The sequence below is a fragment of the Rhea americana genome, unplaced genomic scaffold (assembly GCF_003343005.1).
Source record: "Rhea americana isolate MKP2758 unplaced genomic scaffold, rheAme1 scaffold_14, whole genome shotgun sequence".
Taxonomy (NCBI): domain Eukaryota; kingdom Metazoa; phylum Chordata; class Aves; order Rheiformes; family Rheidae; genus Rhea; species Rhea americana.
Window position 1 is genome coordinate 5109574 of NW_028185483.1, and position 17914 is coordinate 5127487.

Here is a 17914-nt window from a genome sequence, read left to right on the forward strand (position 1 = left end):
GCCAGCGGCGCCGGCTGCTCGGGCTGCGCTGTGACTGTCGCCGCGCCCCGGGGCCCCGGCCCGAAATCGTGGGGCAAAGTGCGAGGGGCTTCCGTGGGGCTTGGGGGGGGGGTGAGGAAAACTCGCTAGGTGAGATAAGTGTGTGGGTTTTTTTTTCCTCCTCCCCAAAGCATTGTATTTTGACATCAGAGTCGAAAATTGAGAGAGGCTGCTTACACTGACCACAGCCCATGCCATCTCTTGGGTTTTTTAGGCTAGTTTATGCGATAGTCTTGCAGCAGTGTTCCCTTCTCACCCCTCTCTTTTAAGTTCRGTGATGGCAGTAGGAAGCGTCTTGTGGCTGGGCTTTGCCATGTTCCTCGTGTCTGAGGGTCTCTGCAGAGCCGGTTGCTGGGGTTGGTGTCCAGCTGTCRGGTCGGGAGAGCAGAGCCGAGGCGGGAAGCACAGGGAACGCCTGCGGCAGGCCGGATGGATTCACCAACTCGTGCCGCAGAGCGCCTGGCCCCCCCGGCCTCGGGGTCCGCCAGCCCCGGTGCGAAACCGCGGCCTGCAGACAGCTGTCATCGCCCGGTAGTTGCACCGAGATCCACCTTTTACTGAATTCAGTAGCAAAACCATTGCAAGAGCTTATACAAATCTACAAATATTGCTGGAAACTTGATGAGTGGTCAGACTGCTATTTAGTTGTTGTTGTGTCCAGAAAGTTGCTGGGTGAGTTCACAGCCAGAGAGGAAGGCAGGTGGCAAGGCCAACTAAAGCCACACTTTGACAAGAGTCTCTTCAGCCATAGAGATAGAGGATGTTCATGCCCCTGGTCTGCTGCATTGCTGTGTCTTGTCTGCACCTTGCTGTTCTCTCAGATGGGACACGAAGCCATGCAGTTTGGTGTGTTTTGGAAGGGGCTGATGCATATGGAGGGAATTATTTTATATATTAAGTAAGGTTTAGTTCTCTGTTCCAATTTACAGWGCAGAAATTTCTTAAACCAACTTTGCAGCCAGAGGCATGTATCGGACTGCTCCCTAACCCRCATTCTACTCCCTGTTAAGAGAGGTTAACTGAAGGGTTTGTTCTCGGTGACTTTTGCATAAGGAGACCACCAGGAGTAGGTGGTCTCCTCTTATTTTTAAATACCTGCACTGACACACATATAGTGCACGAAGCACTAAGGCTTTGGATTGCCCCTAGTGCTGTAGTAGTTGTCTGTTGACCTGTGAAGTGACAGATGAGGGCTGGCCAGGCTGATAGCTACGTGAGGGCTAGGAGTAAGTGGGAAATGAAGGAATGGGAAGCACTGTTTTAAAATAGAAAGTGTGGGAGCTGAGAAAACTAAGAGACAAAGCAGCCTCTTAGGGAAGTACTTGAAATATGCTGGCCTAAAGCCAGCTGTCTAACAGCACAAAGACCTGAGGGATTTACCAGGCCTATGCCGATGTGGTGCTGGGCCTGAGAGAGGGGAATGTCCTGAAATCAGAGCTGAAGAACTAGAGACCTTACCTGGTTCAATACAAGCCCTGCTTAGTGCTACAACTACGCTACTGGCCTGGATGAAACACAGCATGTGAATATCCCCACTCTGTAATATTTTAACGTCAGCCCCTCTCCTACTCTGCCACGACTATGCTATACCTTTCTTGCACACTTCCAAAGCTCCTTGTAGCCCTCCTCCTTCCTGCAAATGGGCTTTTCCTGTTGCCTTCTTTCTCCCTTCTTCTGAACATACRCATCCCATGTTTCGCAGGTGCTCGGACTCCAGGTCTGCTGGGTCCCTTGACTCGGCCTCTCTTCGGCCCTTTGTAGTCTCCAATATCTTCTGTTAACTGCCACTTTAATTTTATCCATCTTCTCTAAATTGTTTGTGCATGACTCTGTATCAGATCTCTAGCTTTGTGTTTTAAGTGTCCTATTTTTTCTTCCTTGTCAGGGCACTCCCTTCCTGATAAATTCAATCTTATGGCCACCTGCTGCTAATCTTTCACACAATCTCCCTCATTTAGTAGCTTGTCTCCTCTTCCTTCACTGTTGCTATCATATCCTTTTGTTTCCTGTCAATGTTTAAGCCTTTTTTTCCTGCCTCAGATATTTATTATTACCTCAGGTTGAATCAATGCTTTACCSTCCCTAGGTGTCTCTTAGGCTGCATTTAGGCTAGTATTTAAAGCTGGTCAAGGCCTGTTCTCTGGTCAACACAGCAGGGCATAGCTTGTACCTAAGCTCACTTCACTTCCACAGCAGTGTGGCCTCAATCAGAGTGTGTTTTCTGAACAGAAACATTTGAACAGTACAACTGATCTTGGAGCTGTGCCTTGGCTCTGCTTGCACTGGTAGCTGGAACCAATGCTACCAGTTGCACAGCAAAGCCATCTGTATCGGTCATCAATATACTCAAATTTCTTATCACTTAACCTCTCTAATCACAGAATGGTAAGGTTGGAAGGGACCTCTGGAGATCATCTAGTCCAAGCCTCAGCATAGCCCATACGAGGATTGAACCTGCAACCTTGGCATTAGCAGCACCACGCTCTAACCAACAGAGCTTAAACCGGCCCCTTGCCAACCCTTGGACACATCCTGAGCATCGCAGCCTTCATTCTGTTTATCCCTCACTTAGTTTCATGGATTTATATATAATAGCTATACCTTCTTGTCACTGCCAAAAGTAATGATAACTTATCCCTGTGATATTATACTTTACTTAGCTGAATTCTTTGTGGATTGTGAGAAGGGACATAGACATTACTTGCCTACAGATGTTCTGTTTGGTTATTTCACACCATCTCCCCTCTTTCTCTTTTCTGTTACTCTACTTTTGCCTAGCAGCACTTGATTCCTTTCTCTGTATCTTTGCTGTTTTCACCCTTACATCTCATTTCCCCTTCAACTCATCTCCTGTAAGTCGTTGAACTCTCTAGACTACAGTTTCCACACTCCTGCTTTTAGGTTTTAGAACAGTCTCTTCGGTATCGCTGAGATGCTTTCCTTCTCTTATAGAGACGATGACAGACAGATCTTAAGCTAGGKACAGTTTCGAGGAAGAAAATATCCATCTTCTGTTAGTGAGGCCTGCAGTGCAGAAGTTTTTCACAACTTTTTAAGTTCAGATTGCCTGCTSGTGTGAGTTGTTGGGGAGTAGGGGGAACTCTGGAACAGTAAAAGAGAATGCGTTTTTTTTTCCCCCATTAGAGGTGAGGAATATTTCTTGCTTACTCTCCTTCGAACATCTAGTCTTTGTTTCCTGCCATGATATGGCTCTGAACCATTGTTTCCCAGCACAGATGCTGCCACTCATCCCTCTTTTACTCCAGCAGGTACCACAGAGATTATACCTATACTGTTTCTTGCGTTGATTTTTATTACATCCTAGCAGCCAATTTAAAGCCCTCTGATTCTCATCCTCTAATTTGATTCCTTCTCTTGCTGCATTAGGCAGTTGTTTGTCATACTCTCTCCTGTCTGGCACCATCACCTTGCAAAACCTCTACTCCTTGTGCAGGCGTGGGCTCCATCTCTGCATTGCCCAATCCTTGCTGTTTCAGGCTGCCAAGGTTAATTCTGCTTTTTCTTCCAATTGCACTTTTCATGGTTTCAGAGCCACTCTTTGATCTAGCTGTTCTCTCCTGATTTCCTCTCAATCTACCAGAAACTTTCTCTCTTTAGGTAGTTTCAGGTAGTTAGCTCTCTTCTCTGAAAATCTACAGTCTTTACTTCTGAGAGAAACAGCAGGTATGACTTTGTCTCATCGTTCTTCTCTCTTGACAGTGTTGGTACATAGCCTAAAACCCTATTCTTTTTCCTGGAACCTGACTTGACAGGACAAAACTGATTATTGTCACACATCAACTTATTTCAGAGCTGTCACTGGGAGTCTGTTTTCCCCCCAGCTCTTAAATATGAATTGGCAATAGGAAGAGACTAATCTGGCATTTTAGTTAGCTCAATCTGTCTTTTATATATCGGTCTAGGACAGTTTTACTGTGTTGGATAACGGAAAGTCGTGGGCGAAGAATGTAAGCACCTTTGCAGGATACAGACTCTTACAGTAGTTTGCCTTCAGATTTTTGCCAGTTTAGACTATTGTGAAAGTGTCCAAAGGGCTCTTTAAAAATAACTCATCAACCCTTCTGATGGKAAGATATGCAGAACAGAGTACACTGCTGCAGCGTTATTAATTTGGATGGGCAGAAGCTGAAACAATACTGCCTAACAAAGCTGGCTGTCTCATGAGAAAGTGTGTCAGTCACTCCTGAAGAGGCAGAGGGAGCCACACTTGCACGGAGACTCACATTTGGCATTGATGTTTTGTTCACTTCTAGCAAAAAACAAAACAAACAAAAAAACCTCCCAACCCTCTGTGAAAACTGGTTTTATGCATGACTTGGTTCTTCTCGGGAAACATATCTAGATGAGGACCAGTCTATGGTGCTATGCTGTTTCTATAACTGAAAGATATTTTCAGGAATAGATTAATTCTGTAGATGTTTAGGGAGAGCTATTTTGCTTTTCACTCCCCTTTGTTTGTCATATGAGTTGCTTTATTATGGAAAGCTCCTATTTAGAAGTAGAACCTTGGAAAATTTAGCATGTAGTGCATGTTTAGAAAACTGGATCTAGAAAGGGATCTAGAAAGCCCTCAACTTAGCGTTTTCTGAACAGAGACAGCATTTCCAAACCAGAAATGACGATGTCAAATCCCCAGTATTGTGASCATCATTCCCTCTCATGTAATAAAAAACCTTCTCTTTTATCGGGCACTAGAGCAATACAAATAATATTTTTTTGGTGTGTSTCTATTTATATTTTTTGTGCATGTTTGCTGTGCAGTTGTGTAGGTTTGTACACATAGATTATTCTCTTTGTGGATGTGTAGCTACTTCTGCACAGCTACAGTAATTGCCTTTCCAAAAGAATTTGTAAAAGGAATGCTACATCTTTTTTGTGTAGTTGTTATTTTGAAAAGTTTGTTGATATAAAGATCATCTAACGTTAAAGTTTATATGGGCTATAATCACTAGATTTTTTTTTCCAGTGGATACTACAATTCACTATTTTGCTATGTAGTTGATCATGATGCATAACTTATTGCCTCATGTGTCTTCAGATTATTGATGAGGTTACGTAATTTCTCTTTTTGCAGTTGTTCATTACACTGGTTGAGTTCTGACGCTGTTGATAGGGGCCTAGTTTTAGTATTTTTTGAAATGAAGCCTTTTTTTTCCCTTTCCCCTACCCCCTAGTTTTGGTGATTTGTTAGACTAATTCAAGTCTTTCACCTTTGAGGTGAGTGTCTGGGCCATAATGAGTGCACCCTGTGTTAACAAACTAGTGTATGTATCATAATGTGCTGCAACAGGTAAGTATCARGAATGATTTTAGACCACAAGTTGTTCTAATACAAACTATCTGGTTTACAAGCTTCTGCTGCTTTAAAGGAAAATATTCTGACAAAGATAGCTGTTGCATTTAATCAAAGGGAAACAATCAATGTGTTTTTTGTCAGTTAGCTCCAGATTCTTATCAGAAGGCTCCCATTTAATTAATGCAGATCACTGCTATAGACCCTGGGTGGTAGGTGTATTTACTTTTCCTCTATATACATAACTGTAACTAAAAAGAGGGTTTTTTTTATAACTTCAAAATTTTTGAGTTAATTTATAAATTTAAATATGAAACCTACACGTTTAGTCTTTCTCTTTCTCTCTCTCTCTAACTCCCAACCTATACTCTATTTTCAACCTGCCTTCTCAAAGAAGGTAGGGGGAAGAGAAGATTGAATTTAAATTCTGGGAGATAAATCAAGACTATTAAGCCATTCTCAGATTTAAAGTTCCTTTGGGGAAGATAGTTTACTGTCAGGCACATTCCAGAAAACTAGAGAGCTACTACACTGAGTATTTCAACTGTATTATTCCAGAGGGAAAGAAACTGTTGTTTGCAGTAAACTCAAATTGAGCCATTTAGATCCTGTTAGGTCAAAACCAATGCACTCACTTTTATTCAGAATTGAACTGGAAGCTGATGATAATAAGCTGCTAGGTAAATGAGCCATCATCAGTAGCATTAACTGAAATGTTCTAGACAGCTACGGGTGATGATACTTACAGAGTAGACGGTAGGGAGACATTCACGAATATTCTCTGAGTTTGTCTATGCTGTTCTGGGTTTTTGAATACAAATGTAGAAACATTTTTGTCTTCCCCTGCTCTGTGACCCTCTAAACTTAATGTTGCATGAGCTGTGACAACGCGCAGTACATCTGCTCTGTGCTCGCTCTTGTCCCTTCCTGTGGCTSTAGAGGTAGTTAAAAGTACTGGTACCTATTTATAAGACTGCAGCTGTATGGAACAGCTTGATTTTGAGACTACACGTAAAGCTTCCAAATTCTTCTGAATAATTGCTCTTGGGATGGATTGCAATTTGGAATCTTACTCCAAAATGGGATTTGAAATTCTGAGTGGTACTGAAAATCACTGGAATTTTTCAATTTTAAGCTATTTTTGAAAGTTTTTGTCTTAATTTTATCTGCAGTCCTCCAAAACACTCTGTCCCTCAGGCTTTATGTTTTGGACTGTTCTCTTGGGTGACATTTTCAAATCATGGAAGCAGCTAGGTTTTAAATAGGATGTGTTTTATATCTCACTAGAGAAGAGSTCAAGTCAGAAGATGTGCTTTTCAGTGTGAGGCTTTCTTGGAGGTTTTTTCAAGCTTTACAGCAGCTATGAGTAAAAACTATCTACTTTTCTTCATATGGACAGGCAAATTGAAAACAAGAAAAATCAGTAGACAGTAGAAAAAGAAGCTGAAAAAGAGAATTTAAAGGGCAATGCTAATGCAGAAAGAGTCCGATTTGAAAGTTGTCTGTGGCTGTAGCTATGGTGTTCTGCGCTTTTTAAGATGGTCACTGAGGCATTAAAGTTACGTGAGTGGTGAGAACATACAATTAAAAAGGGAAGAAAAATGGTTTACTTTTTTGGTAGATTTTTCGTGTAAGTATACGCCAACTGCTGTGTATTTATTTTCTTGGTACATTATATATTCATGAAATGCAATATGAATAAGAAACTGCTCATGAAATCTATTTGAATAAATAACAGAATACACTGACAATGAAATGCAGGTGTATGAAAAGAGTGGGCAGATATTACCAAAAATCTTTTTTTGACTGCACACTGTCCTTTGATCTTATTTTGGACATCTCTGGCTGAACTCTCAGGAGACTAACAAGAAGCTAGCAACCTTTATGCAAGCCGGAAGGACTTAGATAAACATGAAAACAGTGACCTTTCTTGTTTTTGGTAGTTTCTGCAGCTAAATTACCATGTATAGTTGTTTAAATAGCTGCGGGAAGGGATATTGTAAATTGAGTGCCTACAGTCATGCACAAAATCCTATGGAGTTGGAAATTTGTTTCAAAATGACTATGAAATCAATTTGTATCACCATAGTAGCTAATGGTATTTCCAGAATCATAAATACAAGTTGTTAAGCTGAAATGCGTATTTCTCCTGTAAAAGGTACAGCTCAGGCACTGGCTTGAAAGGCTCTCTGCACAGCCCCTTTAGTGTAGTTTAGGCCTATGCTATTTTACAAGGAATTCAAAATAATTTGGTGCTTGTGCCAGTAGTTTTCAGCATTTTCTCAGGGAGCTTGTAACATTGCTAGTTATGAGAGAACTTCCTGGGATGTCCATGAGGAACCAGGATTGCATAAGGGCTCCAAGTGTTGCCTAAACTTGAAATAGCTGGAACTGAATGAAAATCTGTTTGTAGGCCAAGCTAGGAATAAGAGATGTGTGACTTTACTAATGAGGCATCCTTTGGAGGGTACCAAGAAGACAAACAAAGTCATTTATAGCTTTGAAGGAGAACAGAAAGAATTTCTCTAGATTTGAGGGAGTAGATATTTAGCATTTAATGAAACTCTCAAATAATTTTCTATTTTATGAGGAAAAGTTAGATGTGAAGGCAAGTATTTCACTTCACAAATCTCTACTTTTGAATAAATGTATTTTGAGTTCTGTCAGTGAATTTGCGCTTCAGTGTTTCAGTTGCTTACATTTTGATACAGGAAATGATAGTAAAAAAATGCAATGAGGCTGATGTGCTATGTATCTGMTTTCTAATTGCAGAACACAGAAGTTTTTGAAGTACAGAGAGATGCCTCATTTAAAGATATTATTGAAGACCTATCCATACAGTGTTATATTTGAGAGATAAGCGARGGATTCATGCAGAAGTTCATTGCAACTTCACTAGAATTGGATGAACTGCTAGTGAATGGAAGAGGAATGAGTGAAAATCAAAATAACTTTAATTTCTGGAACCTTTTTATGGCACTTTGACATACCTTTAAATTTTCTCCTTTTTTTTGGTAAGGAAGGAAAAGGAGAGATACGAAGGGAAATGGTAAATAGTGATTTTTTTTTTTTTTTTTGAGGGGGGGGGGGTCCGTAAAAGCTTTGGATTGCAATAGATTGAGAGTGCTTTTAGAATGCTGGTTGTAGCTGTTTGACCAAAGTTGTAGTCGTTTTTTCTCCAAGTTCTCAATTTGTGGGGAATAAAGGACAAAGATGCACACGGGGACAACACGCCAAGCCTGTTACAGACATTGCCAGAAACCAGCAACTCTTCAGTAAATATTTTCTCAGTGTTAGTTTGGTGATGGTTTGGTTTTACTGAGATCTGGTTTTGTTTTGCTTTTATTTTGGCTTGCTTGTTTTAAGCCTTTTTCTCCCCTGCGTTTTCTTTATCRGTGGTTCTGTTGGTGCATTGTCAAGGTGTGCTGCCTGGCAGGTGACACTTTCTGAGAAATCCTAGTTATTGGTAGTGAAGAAAATGGAATGTGTGTAAGCTTTAAGCTAACTTTGGTAGGCGCTGGGTTTTCTGGGAGCTCTCTGGGGCCACCCGACTGAGCAGTGTGCGAGTAACATCACAGGCTCAGGCTGCTCTTGCCCCACGCCTTTGGAGAAGGCAGCGTTCCTAGTTTGCCACTGTACAGCTGCTTCCATATTCTCTTAGCACTTCTGTTGCTTTGAAACTTAGATTGGTCTGTCAGTAACTGATAGTCTCTGGAGACTCATCAGCAGGGTAGCCACATCATTAAACTTTAATCGGGCCTCAGTAATTCAGTGGCAATAAGAAGGTGTGTTAAGTCTCCAGCTTTCAGTCTGAAACATTGGAGACTGGCTTTGTTTGCAGAACTGCAGATAATATGGAAACTATTATTAAGAAGTTTTCCCTTGCATGTTGATTTTAAACGGTGCACGTACGTAACAATATGTCAGTGGGCCTGACAAAAAGCAAAAGGGTTTATTCTACTCCTGCAGGCTTCTTGCAAGGATTCCATTCCAGCACGCTTGCTGCTAATCTTTCAGTTTTCTAAAACTGATCTGTGTTTCTTTGCAAGTAGGTAAACAATGGTAAATTACTTGTTTTATTTTGGAACAGGAAGAATTAGAGGTAGACTGCTTTAAAAAAGTGTAATTAATTAGTCAAGACTTGTTCTTGAAATGGTAATATGTATGGACAGCAGTATCCTGCAGAAAGAGAAGAAATCAAGAGCGCAAATGTTAATAGAATGAATTTTAAAGAACTCGGTCATACACTTTTAATTTTAAGTATATTAAAATCAGAAGGTGGTTTTGTTATTCTTTAACAATCATTTTAAGTTTAAAATGTTGCAATGTTGCTTAAGTTTGCAACAAGTTATTGTATAACTGATGTGAAAATGATGATTACTTAAATTTTAAAAACCACTGCAAAAGTCCAGGTTCTTTCAATTTTACTATCTCAGAAATTGTGTGACAACACTACAGAAAAACATAGAATTCCACCATGCACACATTTTGTGCTGAGTATTTATCACATTAGCTTTTATAGACATGCCTAATAATACAGGCAATGTAGGAAAGTTTTATTTTTTTGCTGGGCAAGATTTTTCAAAAGCAATCAGCATTATCCAAATCTCTGCTGACTGTCATGTGAGGGAAAACTGTATCAGTGAGATCTTTAAGAGTTCAGTTGTCAATCAGTAACTAATAATTCAGTAATCCTAAGAACTGCCTCGTCTTTCACTTTTTCCATAGATTTGTCCTGTGTCCGTATTCCTACTCCTTATCATCTAGAAGTATGGAAAACACTATACCAGTTCCACTGCCTTTTGCAGAATGAAGCTGAAGTTTAATTATAAGCCCTGGACTTGAGTTACTAATTGGTTGGGAATCAGTCCTTGCTTTAGAACCTGGAGAAGCCTTTTAATTCCAGGTGAGCCATTTCTTAGGAACACAGACAGGAAATCCTGCAGAGGACTGAAATTAAACATCTTTCTTCATAAATTGCACCTCTTCTCCCTCCCTTGATCGCATATCCTGCACCATACAATTACTGTGTGTATGTACACGGGATCTTCGTGTCCAGGAAACACTGGATTATCTGTACAAGACTACAGTGCATGCATGAGAAATGTAACTCTTCCCAAATTTTGAATTTATTCCTTTAATACTGTGCTATGCTTGCATGTCAGTAAGGCCTTTTACACTCTGAATTTGCCCAAGGAAAAAGACTTACTGGAAATAGACAGATGTTATCAAAACAATTCATCCCGTCTGCATCTTTCTCCCTGAATGCTCTTGAGATGCCTCTTGAAAAGAGAATAAATTGCAAACAGATGCCTTTTGCCTTGACTTCGCATTGTACTTTAAGCCTATCCATATGGCAGCTATATTCTGGGTTTTGGGGTGTGTATGTGCACATGCTGACCCTGATTTACTGATTTTTGGTCTTCCTGTGCTTAGCACCTATGGCATCTGCTGGGTATTTTTCAGCCAATAATAGTTAGTGGCAGAGCCCCTTGTATAGCTCCTATGTAATTTGTATGAGAGTTTAAAATTATGATGCCATTGGCTGAAAACTTTTCACTAACATCTCAACTTCCATGTTGCAGAGGCATTTGTGTAGTCTTTTCAAATGCATCTGTTGCATTAATACCAACTACTATGATCTGTTACATTTCATTACGGGGTGTAAGAGCAGAGCACGAACACAATGCCTACATCTCTCTTACAGTTTTAGTGCTATTCACAGCTACTGCATTTGCAGAACTCAAGTCTTGCTTGCTGGAAAGCTGGTATGTACAGTAGAATAGAAATTCTCATTGATTTTTGCAATTTTGTCCTGCCAGAATTTGTACTTCAGAAATGAGTGGACTATTTCACTGCACCTTTCCAAGGACATGGGTTTCAATTCAATATTGCTTGCTGATTTTGGAGGGAAATGCCAGCAGTGTAGAAAGGAGTGCAATAAAAGCACTGTGACTCCTGGTCCAGATAAAGGCTGGACCTACGCTGATATTTGATCTCACAGATCAAAGGTCCTCTCCTCCTTTCAATAAAGGCAATCAAAGTTTCTTCAGTTAATGTTCAAATTGGAGTGCASCACCTGCTTTCAGATTCCTAAAATTCATGGCCAATTTTAAGCTTAAAATTTTGTGCCATATGCAGCAGAGACTGCACTCATGCAAGCCACTGACATCTGCCATGTTAATAGCTCAGCATATTTCTGCACCCASTACAGACAAGCTGAGTGCCCGCTAGGCAGTTCAGACTTCCAGTGCTGCAGCAGTGGGGTTACCCCTGTGATTCTCCAAGTGGGATCAGGCTCAGATCAACATTTGGCCTTCAGGTTTCAGACTTAGAGTGGGTTTTTGTGTGTGTGTGTGTGTGTGTGTGTGTGGTTTTTTTGTTTGTTTTTTTGTTTAAAGCATCTTTTCAGTCAGCCTTTGGCAGGAGACTGTATATGTATAGCTCTCACTGAGGGTAGCCCATTGTTACAATTAAGGGTATGTTTCAATAATTTCCTGAATTTAGGTCTTACATTTCACTTTTATTTCAAAAATGTCACAGTAGAGTAACAGTAGAGCCATATAAAAAGAACTTAAGAACCAAGTTAAAAGCCTGATAAAATTAGACCTAGTTTGATTATCTTTTCCCATGGTTCTCAACTGCAGCTTTTTAAATCTCAGGGAAAGGCTAAGCTAATAGTAATTATATCATGTCTAGCTTCCCCGAATGGTTTACTTTCTTATTCTATGCCACACTGAATAGACATCTTTTTAGTGGAGCTATATATAAACACATACACACGCTCATATATACCAYACTGTAAAATATTTGGAGTAGAGTTGACTATGCATTCAGTGAGTGCTCCATGGCACGTACTCTTTTAAATGGTCAGTCTTCCAAGCCAAAATCCCTGCAAATATTCCCTTAACTTTCATATAGTGCTGACCACTAGATTATGCTGTCAAGCCCTGCACTCAAAAGGATTGCACTCATTGAAATCAGAAAATAGTGCATACTTGGACTTTTGAAACTGCTTTATGAAAACCTTGGGATACCTATACAATTTTTGTCAGAGGCTGTGTTTAAGCACATTGAAGGGGACAGAAACACATTGATATGTGGTGATAATCTGAAGGTTGTGTGTTGAAATGCGTGAGAATAAAATATAAATATTTGAATATATATCTCCATTTATATTATCTACTGCTTCGTATAATTTTCTCCAAGTCCAACTTTTATGCAATGACTTTATCGCTTTTTGTTGGAGCACGTTTTTTGTGTGTGTATTTGRATGTGGTTTATTGACCTTGTTTCTCTGTGGAACATCAAAATGTGTTSCATGTCAGGAAGCCTAAACTCTTCTGTAGCATTGGTGCCAGGTGTAGGTATCAGAAGTTTGGAAATCTTTGTGGTAAGGATCTTTCACTATATATTTATGCACACAAAGGCTTGATCTTCCCTTTTGATACCATGTTAAAGGGTGAGATGTTGTCCAAAACATATTTGTGTTTTTGCTTAAAATGATAACCAAAAAGGAGAAAATGTTGCCCCCATTATATGGCTTTAGTCAGTGTTTCATCAGGGATTGATACATTGTATCAAATGTATTATAATACGTATATATYTTTTTTAAATCATGTTCCTCCTGGTAGAATATGAACATCTATAATTATGGCTTCTCTAAGCAGAACCCTAATTTGTATTCTTTCAACAGGTTCTCACAAATGATTTTAAAGTATCAAAAGATACCATCCTAATTCTCAGTCCTGTCATGTTGGACTGACTTTCCCTGTGACTAGTGTTTGGAAATAATGTTGTGCAAGCCTGCTCAGTACAGTTACCCTGGTGTCAGGAGAGACTTTCTGAAGGATTGGAGCATCTCTGCATATGGAATATTACAGGCATAGCCTGAAACCTCCAAGTCAATTAGTGAAGCAGTGGAAATAGCTGTTTCATGGTTTATGTTTCTGCTTCAGTTGGTTCTTATTAAAAATTAGTTTCTGTTTTTACCGAAAAAWTTGGAGTTTTTCCTTTCTAAAGCAGCTGTGGGTTTAAGCTGAGAATTAGTTTCTTTTTATGAAATAACTCTCTGAAAGACTGTGCTATTCTGCCTTAATGAAGTCACTTAAAGGTTGTGAAAGCATTCTTGTTGGAAGTATTTGAAGTTTTTACTTATTGATTTTTATTCATTCCCTGTAGGTGGACTCASAAAATAATTGTTTTGGCACATTTCTTTAAAATCATAATAGAGAGGAAAATGGCAATATCAGACCTTTTGCATTAAAACTTCTTTCATTCAATAGCTTTGGTTTTGAATAATTTAGATGTATGCAACCTCTTGCAGCTACACAGATGCCTTCATCCTGCTTTCACTGAATAAAAAAGTAGTCTTGGCATATACCTCAGTGGGAACAGTAGTAAGCTCAGCAGTGGGATTGCTACTGTAAATAAACTCTGCTTTTTTTTTTTTTTCCCCCTCTCGAGAAGTGTGTAATAGTGGAATTTTGGCTTGTAGGAATTAAAGGACAAGTTCTGATTATGTTTCCAAGCGTCTGTTTGATTTAAGAGAAAACAGCAAGAAACAAACCATAGTAGAGACTTAAGTTTATGYGCTTCAGTTGGGGTTGAGTTGTGAGTGGACCACAAAGGCTACTGGCTTGAYGTGGCTGAGGGGTATGTGATTCTGTTCTCCCTTGGGTCTCACGACCAAGAGCAAGTTCACATGAGCCACTGATGTACTGGGCACTGTTTTGTACCAAGTATAGTATTTTGCATGGGTTCACAGCTCAGTTCTCAGTATCTCCAAATCCATATTGCCCTAAGGAGTGCAAAAACAGAAATAGGAACAAAAAAGGGAAGTATAAAACTAACTTTAATTATTTTTGCCTGTGGGATAGCTAACTCGTCTTTAAATTTTAGAAAAAAGACAGGCTGGCATTGCAGTTTTAATGATGCTTTTGGCATAGCTACTCTTTGTCTGTCACCAGAAGTAATTTCCAGATGTTTTGATTCTTATGGAGACATGGAATTTGTTTTTTCTTGTCAGAAAACACTTGCTAAGAAGCAAATTCTAGAGCAAGAAATAAAATTATTGTGTGGGCTTGTAGCACACTATAAGCACATGTAAATTACCCCATTTTTCAAAAGCTCATTTATAGTAGTCAGATTATAAAGCTAGTTTTATTGAAGACTGGACTGAAGAATGTTCCTTTTTTTTCCCCAAAGATGATGATTTGTCTTTAGTATGTCTTTGTTGATCTTACAACCGGCTCAGTGTATCACACACTTGTAACCCAACCTAAGTGAAAAAAAGTATTTACTGCTCCACAAAGTTACTTAGTTATGTAAAAGGTTTATTGCTGTAGCAGCCAAGTTATTTTTACTTCAAATTAAAATTCAGGCAACTTTTTTTTCATTGTTCCRAATGTTCATCTGTAAATATAGTTCAGTTAGATAAGATGATCTCTCACGATGCTACATTTGTGCACAAATTCTGAACGCATAGAGGAATCCGTTAAAATTCTTAGACTGTGTTGCTTTCRGGAGAAAAAGATAACAGATGAGAGAAACAGAGGGCGAGTATAACCAGACTACAATATATAGAGAGAAACGGATGGGGGATGTATATACACACACAAAGATTAAAGGTATGAAATGTACAGTAGAAGAACTGCATTCATATGTGTGCATGTATGTTACCCCCCAAAACTGACACATTTGATGCTTTGACCTTTAAAATCAGACCTTTAAAATCATAGCACTGTATACGGGGGGGACAGTTTGATTATATATTAAATGTACAGAGTCATGGGATAATCCAGGTTGGAAGGGACCTCAGAAGGTCATGTAGTCCTGCCAGACTCTCCCAACTGTTGTTCTGGAAACTTACACTAAGGTTTAAATGTTGCTAAGCCATGGAATTCTGCAAAACAGGGCTGCAAAAAACCATGAAAGATCATCCTTTGTCTGAAGGYAGTGTCAGCTGTACTTAAACAACTGTCAAAAATAATTTGCCCAACCTATTCTGAAAAATTCTCATTGCTAGAGATTGCATAGCMGTGGCAGGTAGTCTGTTCCTGTGCTGTAGAGCACTGGATAGGCAATGTACCTCAGCACTATAGCAGGGGTACCTTTGTACCACAGTTCAGAAGCACAGAGTACTCCCTGAATTAAAATAGCAAGAGACAAAATAGGTAGAACTTCATTAATCTAATTATCAAATTCAAGATATTTTCTTTCTTTTGTGTTCCCCCAAAGGTAAAATGYGGCTACATTTCTGCTGCGCTTTGAACTGCTCATTGTCGTAATAGCCACAAATGGATACATGTATTTTTGGATGTTTCAGCTGGATTCATTTAAATCAGATCTAATCGAGAGATACTGAACAAACAATAAAAGGACTGATAGCTAAATTGTTAAATGTTTCTAATTTTTCAGATGTACATGCTTTAACCCAAGTGCTTTTAGAAGAGGAATCATGAAGAAATTGTGTGAAGTRTTTGCCTTGATTGTGATACCAGTGCCCATGGCTGTTATGCCAGACTTGTGAAAGTTAGGTAACCATTAGCTAAAGCAGGTCATACAGCTATGAAAACTGCATATCCATATATTCATGCAATTCATATTAGATCAGAAGACTAAAGGCAAAGTTTGCCTAATGATGGTAAAGTTGGGAGAATATCTGCATGGAGGCTTGGGTTTTAAGAATACAAGTGCAGAATTCTGTCCTTCAACCCCTCCAGCCTCCCGAGCAGTTCAAGCTGAACACCAATGTTTTGTTGAATAAAGATTGCTCTATTATGCTGAAAAATGCCACCTGATTTTTTTGCGGAGTGGAAGCCTAACAATGTTGATAATGCTGCAAAAGCCCCTGAAAGAAAGTCTGATCTTTAGTTCTTATTGCTGCTAAGAATTATCATGACTTGCTACTTGCATAAGATTGTAAGCAAAAGTATGTACTGCTAGATTATCTATTGCACTGCCACAGCCCAGCCCACTCTGTTGTTAACATCAGATGGGATTATAAGCATCTAAAAGCAATGAAAAATCAAATCAAGTTGCCTACTGAGTGACTCAATTGCATTGTCTGTTTATTAGATRTGATGACATGATAAAATACCGTCATTCCTAGGCAGTCTAAAAGCAATAACTAGCAATTTATTTGATAGTTCTCTCTTTTGGCTCAATCATTATTCCCAATCTGCACAAGAAGSGGTATTTATCTGCCTAAATTTAGCCACTTTGCTTGGATTTCTGTGTTTGGCAGCTTGTCTCCTAGTTTCCTTAGGAGAGATGGAAACACCTTCAGAGGACTTTTGAGTAGGTACTGAACTTCAGTGCTCTGATCCACTGTCTGGGAAAGCCTGGCAATGCCTTTCTCTCCTTGTTAGGTAGGGGAAGTTGTCTCTTTAACGTAATAGCTGAAAGTTAGACAGTATGACTTGATGTAACAGAGACCCTCTGTCCAAAGCTATTAATTTCCTGGGTCTGAGATTCATGTTACACTTTTCCATTCCTCCTCAATGCTTTTGGGACTCAGGTGTATATAGGCAAGGGGCAAAGTTAGGATGGAGTACTGTTTGGGAGAATAAAAATAAAAGATAATAGAGACCAGGTGTCCTCTGGGGCCTGCTTACTTTTGTTTTTTTCTTTAAATCTCTGGGACTTCAGGAACAGACCTTGTGCCTGTTCTTTATGGCTAACGATCACTCCTCACTTAAGAAAGTAACAGCACAGAGATAACGTTATAAAGAGATTTTTGGGGAATTTCTCATTTTTTATAATAAAAAATACAACTGAGTTCTGCCTCCAGCACAAGTCAAAAGCAGGTGCCTAAGATGAAGTATGAGAACAGGACAAGTGCATGTCACCTACATCCTCTAGTAATCTTCCCACCTCCAACTATTCTTAATACAGAGATGTGGAGGTGCTGTGGGGTCTATGTAGTCAGTAACTGTTGATGGGTACCTCTTCGGTGAATTAGTCTGGTTTTCTTTTAATCCATGTAAACTTTCAGTATCATGTGGCAAGGAGAGTCACAGCTCAAGTACTTCTGTGTGGGAAACCAGCTCCTTTCATTGCTTTTGAGCCTGGCTCTTGTTGCCTTTGAAGCCACTTGGTTAGTGCACTGAAAAAGATGGTAAATGCACAGTCTCGCTCCGCTGTCTTTGTCATTCGTAGTTTTGTAGACCTGGCTCTATTTCCCTTATTTGCTTTTCCAGATTTCCTAGTCCTCGCTTGCTCCATTTAGGAAYGACGTTCCCCACCTTTAACAACCTGGCTTCCCTCCTGTGGATTTTGTCCAGCCCAGCCTTTTGAGAGGAGGTGACAAAACAGCAYGCAGCACTTCATTTCCCCCTGACCCCTTCTCTTTACCTTGTCTGCCAGGTTTCAGTCTTTGTGTTTACATGATGTTTTTCAAAAGGTTTAGCACTAGTGCAAATTTGGAGCAACATAAAGCCTATGCACGAAGGTGCTGCTCTTCCAAATTCCAGGTTCCTGTTCTAAGGCACTGAAGATCAGCGAAGGAAAGATCATTAGGGTGGTGTGTGTGTGTAGTGTGGGTTTTTTTTTTTTTTT